This window comes from Notolepis coatsorum (assembly GCF_963971535.1).
Source record: "Notolepis coatsorum genome assembly, chromosome: 20".
Lineage (NCBI taxonomy): Eukaryota > Metazoa > Chordata > Actinopteri > Aulopiformes > Paralepididae > Notolepis > Notolepis coatsorum.
Window position 1 is genome coordinate 1,790,662 of NC_140184.1, and position 8,470 is coordinate 1,799,131.

An 8,470-nucleotide genomic window follows, 5' to 3' on the forward strand; every position below is an offset into this window, starting at 1 on the left:
TATGCATCTTCTTGTCTAACTCCAGGGAAGATGTTAAATAAGCTAATTTCCCAAAATAGTGGAGTTATCCTTTAACAATTGTGTGTATTGAGCCGTACTGTATTGTACCCATTCTGCAATCTGTTAAATAAAGTTTTCATTCATTCATTCATTCACAAAGAAAGTTCATATCGCTGTCGATCTGTGCGCGTCTCGCTAAGTTGCCTGTGAGCTAAACAGCGGAGTTCTATTAGTGAGGAAGGGGGGGGCTCTCTCACTCTCTCTCTGGCCCTTGTTACACACACTGTTTTTGTGCTCGTTTGAATACGTTTTTGAATATGTTTGCTGTCCCTATTAGATAGAAATGCCGTTTTGGCAGGAAACGTTGTGGCCCTACTGAAAACGCTAAATTGTGTTTCCGTTTTGGAATAGCGCCAAAAACTCGCCGACAACATGTCGTGTAATCTGCGCGGAGCCGTTGTTGCTCAACGCCCATGCGCAGTAGATACCATCTGCGTGCCCTTCCGGTGACAGCAAAGCTGTCCCAAATGCGTGTAACTGTTCCGCAACAGTAAGTGACTTCCGGGGTAGGCCTGATTGGCCCCGACAGGCACGTGACGCGCAACTTTCTCTGCCGCGCGGCAGAGCTTGCGGAATGATGTAACCGTCCAAATCCGCTATGACTTTCATTCAGTGCTTTAGCTCACCTCGCAGAGCAGCGGTCCTGCGATCCTGCGGTCCGTTGTTGACGAGTTCGAATCCCATCGAATTTTTTTTTTTTAACGTGATTTTTTTTTTAACGTGTATTCTTTCGCCGGTTAAGGTTAGGCATGGTTAAGGTTAAGGTTAGGCATTGTTTCGGAGTTGGTTAAGGTTAGAACGGTTAAGTTTAGGCGCTGTTAAGGAGCTGGTTAAGGTTAGAGTTTGTGTTAGAGAATGGCAATATTCTTTCTATGGTTAAGGTTAGGCATGGTTAAGGTTAAGGTTAAGGTTAGGCATTGTTTCGGAGTTGGTTAAGGTTAGAACGGTTAAGTTTAGGCGCTGTTAAGGAGCTGGTTAAGGTTAGAGTTTGTGTTAGAGAATGGCAATAGACAGCCTATTTCCGCGCGACAGCTCTCAGCAGCCTCGTTGCGCGTCCTGAGTTTGCCGCGTCACGTGCCTGTCGGGGCCAATCAGGCCTACCCGGAAGTCACTTACTGTTGCGGAACCGGTACACGCGTCCCAAATAGCTGCAGCTACCATGTGTTGTCAAGTTATTGTTATAAGGACCCCAGTCCAAGCTACAACAGTCTGCATTCCCTTAACAATTGTTTGTATTGAGCCGTATTGTATTGTACTCATTATGCAATATGTTAAATAAAGTTTACATCCATTCATTCTGCTAGCATTACCGATTGCATGAGCACTGCAGCTAGCTAACGTGAGCTAGCATTAGCTATCAGACCCTGTTAGCTCAAGCTCCTCTTTCAATCTTAACAAGCATTAAATAAAATGGCCCAGTCATCTATTCACCTTTGTTTAATACACACGGCGTTGTCTCTAATGTTATCTAGCTACTGATAGCTCCCGATATCATCAGTTTGGTGCTGGCTGGTTAACGTGAGCTAGCGTTAGCTTCTAGCCACAATGCTATACTGTTATACTGGCATATTCCATTCACGTTAGCATGTAGCTAACAATGTAGCTAACAACATCGCCGATCCTTTTTGAGACTAAACTATCCGCTCTTGGTGGTCACTTGTGTTGATGTTAGTTTTGTTTCATCAACAAATGAGAGGCAGAACACACAGTGAATGTATCCGTTTTGTTTATTGCACTTTTATTACACTTTGCTGAAAAATAAGTGCTGCATTGGGTAAATAGGCATTTAAAGATGGCGGCGCCTTGTTGACATTTTCTTTGCAGGAAGTGTATTGGCACATTCAAGTTCTGATTGGTTGAAAATTGCCTTCATGTTCGCCACCTACTGCCACCTACTGCTTTGGCAGTGTACTACATCACTGTGCTCAGGTGACAAAACGAAAGTGTGACTCGCCTACCGGCTACGTTGCGACGTAAAGCGAAACTCATCTGAAAACGAAACTCAGTCTAACAACCGCAGCCTCTATGTTCAATGTCCCTTTCTGTGTGTGCGTGTGTGTGTTCGCGTCCCATGATCTCTGGTCTTTGGAAAGACCAGATGAGGTCAGAGGAGTTTGATAGTATTTACTGAGGATGGACAGATGATATTGATATTTAAACGTAAAAAATATAATGCATAATAAATGAATACATGATCATGCAACATAAAAAAGGAACGGTTTGGGAGAGGGAGGTAGGGAGGGGTTTTAGGTTGTGTTGTCTTTACAGTGAACAGTCTATTTGTATTAAAAACAATAGATTGTTTTTCATTTAAATGTCTGGAAGAGCTCAAAAAGGAAAATGTCAAATGATATTTTCGTTGCCTATTTTGAGTTGATCTAAATGTTACTGATTGTGTTAAATGGACATATGATATCCTCTAATATCGATTGCAGGCACCTGAATCTAATCGTATTGTATCGTGGCATACGTTGTGATATCGGCAAATATCGTATCGTTGTCCAAATAATCGATATCGTATCATATCGTGATGAAACTGGTGATTTCCAGCCCTAGCGCCTAGCCATTGGGCAGTTACTGTACGTAGCGTCCTTCAATCACCAAGCCACTAAGTGGTGGCTTGGGGTTGCCACAATGTATGAATCATGTACAGTGTGTGTGTGTGTGTGTGTGTGTGTGTGTGTGTGTGTGTGTGTGTGTGTGTGTGTGTGTTTATGTATGTATGGTTGTAGATGTATGAATCATGTACAGTGTGTGTGTGTGTGTGTGTGTGTGTGTGTGTGTGTATGTATGTATGGTTGTAGATGTATGAATCATGTACATTGTGTGTGTGTATGAATCATGTACAGTACATTGTGTGTGTGAGTGTGTTTGAATGGAACAACATGCTCTGTGTAAAAGAGGTTATTGGCCTGGAGGCAGTAACCATAACAACCACTGGTGGACTGGACTGCATGTTACAAGTCATGATGCTCTCTCTCATCTCTCTCTCTCTCTCTCTCTCCCCTCTCTTCCTCTCTCTCTCTCTCTCTCTCTCTCTCTCTCTCTCTCTCTCTCTCTCTCTCTCTCTCTCCTCTCTCCCCTCTCTCTCTCTCTCTCTCTCTCTCTCTCTCTCTCTCTCTCTCTCTCTCTCTCTCTCTCTCTCTCCCTCCCTCTCTTCCTCTCTCTCTCTCTCTCTCTCTCTCTCTCTCTCTCTCTCTCTCTCTCTCTCTCTCTCTCTCTATATATTAGGGCTGACCCCTATTAGTTGAATAGTCGACTAATCGGTCGAAAGGAGCCGTAGTCGACTAGCCAACCTCTTAGCTAACAAGCTAATCCTGATCAGAGGCAGAGCAGAGCCATAGAGAACAGCAGACAGTGTGGACTGGGGAAAGGGCACTCTCCCTTTCTCTGTGTGTGTGCGTGCGTTTGGAAAGACGATGAAGTCAGTCAGGAGTATATTATAGTAATCTGAGGATTACTGAGGATGGACAGATAATGTTGATATTCAAATATAAAAAAGTTTCGAGACGAGTGAAGTTTGAAGACAGACTAGGATACAGACAGACTAGTTGAAACAGTGTGTGTGTGTGTCCCTCCGACCCCACTTCTATGTTTCAATAAATTATTTGCATTTAAAACTATTAACGCTGACTCATTCCTTCAGTCCACTCAAAATGATGCTAATATTCCTTATGTTGTTTATGATATTAATTGAAAATAGCATATGAGAGTATTATATAGTAATAATAACACATGGCGATATACTAAAAAGCTATTTATAATTTTTGGCTGATAAAAAATCTGCCTGGCTGGTAGTTTTTCAAATCTACCAGCCAAATGGCTGGTAAGTCAAAAAGTAAATGTTGTTCCCTGTGTGTGCATGACTATTTGTGTGTTAGTGTGTATTATGTGTGTGATGAGAGAGTGTGTGTCTTCTTGCCTATGTTGCATTTGTCGTAATGTGAGCTCCCAAGTCTAGACGTCTCCAATCTAATCTGAGGTAGAATCTGGAGCAGGATGGGTCTGGTCCTAATGTGCTGCTACATCCATCATAACATGACAGACATGACCTCAGTCACTGTCACATCTCATTACTAGCACTCTGCTAGTGAGGTAGACCAGCTCCGCTGCAGGATATGATATATAAATAAGATATAATATATATATATATATGTACTGAGAATATGTAATGTATATGGAGAGATGGTCACTCAGTGCTGCATTAGGTGGTGTGATGTTCCTGTAAAATATTTTCTGAAGAATATAATTACTAAAATGTTTGTATAAAACCTCTCTCTCTCTGTCTCTCTCTCTCTGTCTCTGTCTCTCTCTGTCTCTGTCTCTGTCTCTCTCTCGCTCTGTCTCTCTCTCTGTCTCTGTCTCTCTGTCTCTCTCTCTCTCTCTCTCTCTGTCTCTCTGTCTCTCTGTCTCTGTCTCTCTGTCTCTCTCTCTCTCTCTCTCTCTCTCTCTCTCTCCCTCTGTCTCTCTCTCTCTATCTAGATGTCAGTCTTTGCTGCGGTGCTCCCAGTGCAAGACGGCTCGCTACTGTGATGTCACCTGCCAGGTACACACGCACACGCAAAACACACACACATGAGAGAGAGTCCAGAATGGAGAAAGTACAAAATGGCGCAGCACTGTCCGGCCGCCTCTCTGTGGGCTCCGTCGAGATTGTGCTTAATTTAGTAAAATTGTTATAGTTTTACGTGTTTTTGATGGCGAGAATATATTAGACCACTGCTACTCTCAATTTAATGATGGGTACAAGTCACAGGCTCTTAGTCCATTTGGTAAATCTGATCATGACACCATCTTTCTTATGACAAAGTACAGACAGAGTCTCAAGCGTGTTCCCGTAGTAATGCAAGAAGCGACGCGTTGGTCTGTGGAATCGGAGAACACGCTGCAAGAGGCACTTGAAGCCCTGGGTAAATAAATCTGTCCGTGAGGCTCTGAAAGCGCGCACCTCAGCCTACAATGCCGGGCTTGTGACAGGCAACATGAACGAGCACAAGGCGGCGAGATACAACGTAAGGAGGACAGTAATAGAGGCAAAAAGGCGATACAGGGATAAGGTGGAACTTCAATTTGAACAGGCTGATTCCAGAGGTATGTGGCAGGGCCTCAAAATGAGGACAGATTACAAAGGCACCTCCCCCAAGCTGAACAATGATATCTCCCTGGCGAATGAGCTAAATACCTTCTATGCAAGGTTTGAGGCTGTGAATAACAACATCAGCCTACAGACCACTGCAATAGAGAGGGGAGCCACTGCAGATGGAGACTCAGTGTTCAGAATAACAGAACATGAGGTGAGGAGGACCTTTAAGAAAGTGAATATCAGGAAGGCAGCAGGACCGGACAGTATCCCCGGCCGCGTCCTAAAAGTCTGTGCCGACCAACTGGCCCCGGTATTCACTGACTTATTTAACCTGTCCTTACAACAGGCTGTCATCCCCACCTGTCTGAAAAAGTCCACCATTATCCCTGTACCCAAAAAATCTACGCCCGCTTGCCTCAACGACTACCGCCCTGTAGCTCTCACCTCCATAGCCATGAAGTGCTTTGAGAAGCTAGTAAAGGGCTACATCTGCTCCTCCCTCCCCAACACCTTGGACGCCCTGCAATTTGCATATCGCCCCAACAGGTCCACGGAGGACACCATAGCCCATGTGCTGCACACAGCAGCATCACACCTGGACAAGAGGCAGGGGAACTATGTGAGAATGCTGTTCATCGACTACAGCTCAGCATTCAATACCATAGTCCCCTCCAAACTTGTAGCCAAGCTCAGGGACCTGGGCTTGAACTATGACCTCTGCCAGTGGGTCTTGGATTTCCTGACAGGAAGACCCCAGGTGGTGAGAGCAGGCAACTGCACCTCCTCATCCATCACTCTCAACACAGGGGCCCCCCAGGGCTGTGTTCTGAGCCCCCTCCTCTATTCGCTTTACACACATGACGGAACAACAACACAATTATCAAATTAGCTGACGACACAGTAGTGGTGGGCCTGATCTCTGCAAACGACGAGAGGGCCTACCTGGAAGAGGTAGAGGACCTGGCGCGATGGTGTCGGGAGAACAGCCTCTCCCTGAACGTCAGCAAAACGAAAGGGATGATTGTGGACTTTAGGAGGTCGGGGGTCAGGGACTACAGCCCCCTCAGCATCGACGGGGCACCGGTCGAGAGCAGGGCTCGAGACTAACGATGTCCCGTCGTCCCGGGGATGATCAAATATTGATTTGGGACGAACAGAAATCTTTTTTGGGACGCAAACGGGACGGAGAGGATTTAATTTTTTTCACAGGAAATGTCAATTAGCCGACTGTCAGTGCGCGCATATATATATATATATGAATTATTCTACGTTAATAAAACATACCTGGTGATCAACTACAGTTTGCTGTGAACATTATGATATGTGTGTAGTGTTCTGATAACGACGGCTGGGTAGCGGGAGCTGGATGCTGGATTTTGCGAGAAGCATGCAGCTGCAGAGCCGCAGAGCTGGACAGCTGTGCCTGCACAGTGCAATACTCCAATTCAGCCATTGGCAATTCAGCCGTTGGGTGGGGGGCGCTGTTGAGCGGGCCTGTGACCGGACCTGAAAGCGCCCCTGCTCTGCGGCTCTGCAGTTGCATACTATTGGGATTCGTTGGGAGCAGCACGGAGTCTCGACTCGGGACTTATTTTATTTGGAATATAATGACTGTATACGCAAAAGTAGCCTAGTTTTAAGTTAAAATATTATAAATCTACATGCCTTGAGGATGTCATTCTTTATATAGCCTGCCTATCAGGCAAAAAAAATAATTCTAACGCAAACCCTGATACCGTGATATATACCGTTACCGTCTATGCTTCAAATTATACCGTGATATAAATTTTAGACCATACCGTCCACCCCTAATTTCTAGCTAACGTTACTGACTAACGTATCAGACTGCCACTGATTAATCCATAGTTCACACTATTTTATTCTTATTTTTAATATTATTATATTGTTATTCCTATTTTAGTCCTATTGACCTAAATGTTTATTGTTGTTCAATGTGAGCATACATAGTCTGCTCTGTAGTGCCGAATTTCCCTCTGGATTATTAAAGGATTTCTATTCGATTCTATACTAACACGTAATGTTACTACCATTGCGAGTTAATTGGCATAACGTTACATTTATCGAAACGAACGTGGAGAAATAGACGACAGGCGAACTTCACTTCAGCTACACGATGAATCCATATTCAGTGAGGAGGGCCCGCTGGAATTTAGCAGCAGTTATCAATATCGACCAGGAGGACAGCACGATCATGTTTCATTACTAGTCAAGTGTCATTACTTTAGTTATCAAAGGTGGAATCTCTGGACGCAATGACATTATATAGTTTAAAGCTAAACTACGTTTTTCTTTCTTGTTAGAAGAGGGATAACTTATTCAGTTAGATTTGATTTGATCTTTATTTATCTCTAACATTTTCAACCATAAACACACACATTTGTAATAACAAAAAAAACTAAAACGAAATAAAATACAAATACATTTAAATATATTTTCCTATGGAAGGAATAATCAACATGGCTCCAATTGGTTGACTATAACAGCACCGTGACCAAATATCCCTATACTAGCACCTTGTTAAACACTTTATATATATATATATATATATATATATATATATATATATATATATATATATATATATATATATATTTTTTTTTAATCATAATTATTCTTGTGAAATCTTTCCACCTGGGAGCCTTTTGACTAAATCAATTTATTCTCCCCTTCTCTGAATGGTGTTTCTTATGGCAATAACAACTATAGACGACAAAACCAAAGTAAAGAAACAACATTTGATTTTTGGGACGGTTACATTCACTTTGGGACGGTTAAAATTGTATTTTGGGACGGTTCTGGGACGGTGGTGAAAAAAGTTAGTCTGGAGCCCTGGTCGAGAGAGTGAACAGTACCTCGGAGTCCACATATCCGAGGACTTGACATGGACCACACACATTGACAGTGTTGTGAAGAAGGCACGACAACGCCTCTACTTCCTCAGGCGCCTAAGGAAGTTCCAAGTCAGTCAGAAGATCCTTAAGAACTTCTACTCATGTACAATAGAGAGCATCTTGACTGGCAACATCACCTCCTGGTTTGGGAATAGCACTGCACAAGACCGAAGCAGACTACAAAGAGTGACACGTTCAGCCGAACGCACAATTGGAGGGGGGCTCCCCACCCTCCAGAACATTTACAACAAGCGTTGCAAGGGCAAGGCTAAGAGAATCATTAAAGACTCCAGTCACCCGAACAACTGCCTCTTTGAACTGCTGCGGTCAGGCAAGCAATACCGGAGTCTCAAGGCGAGCACAGAAAGACTCAGAAGAAGCTTCTATCCCCCGGCCATCAGGCTGCTAAACGAAC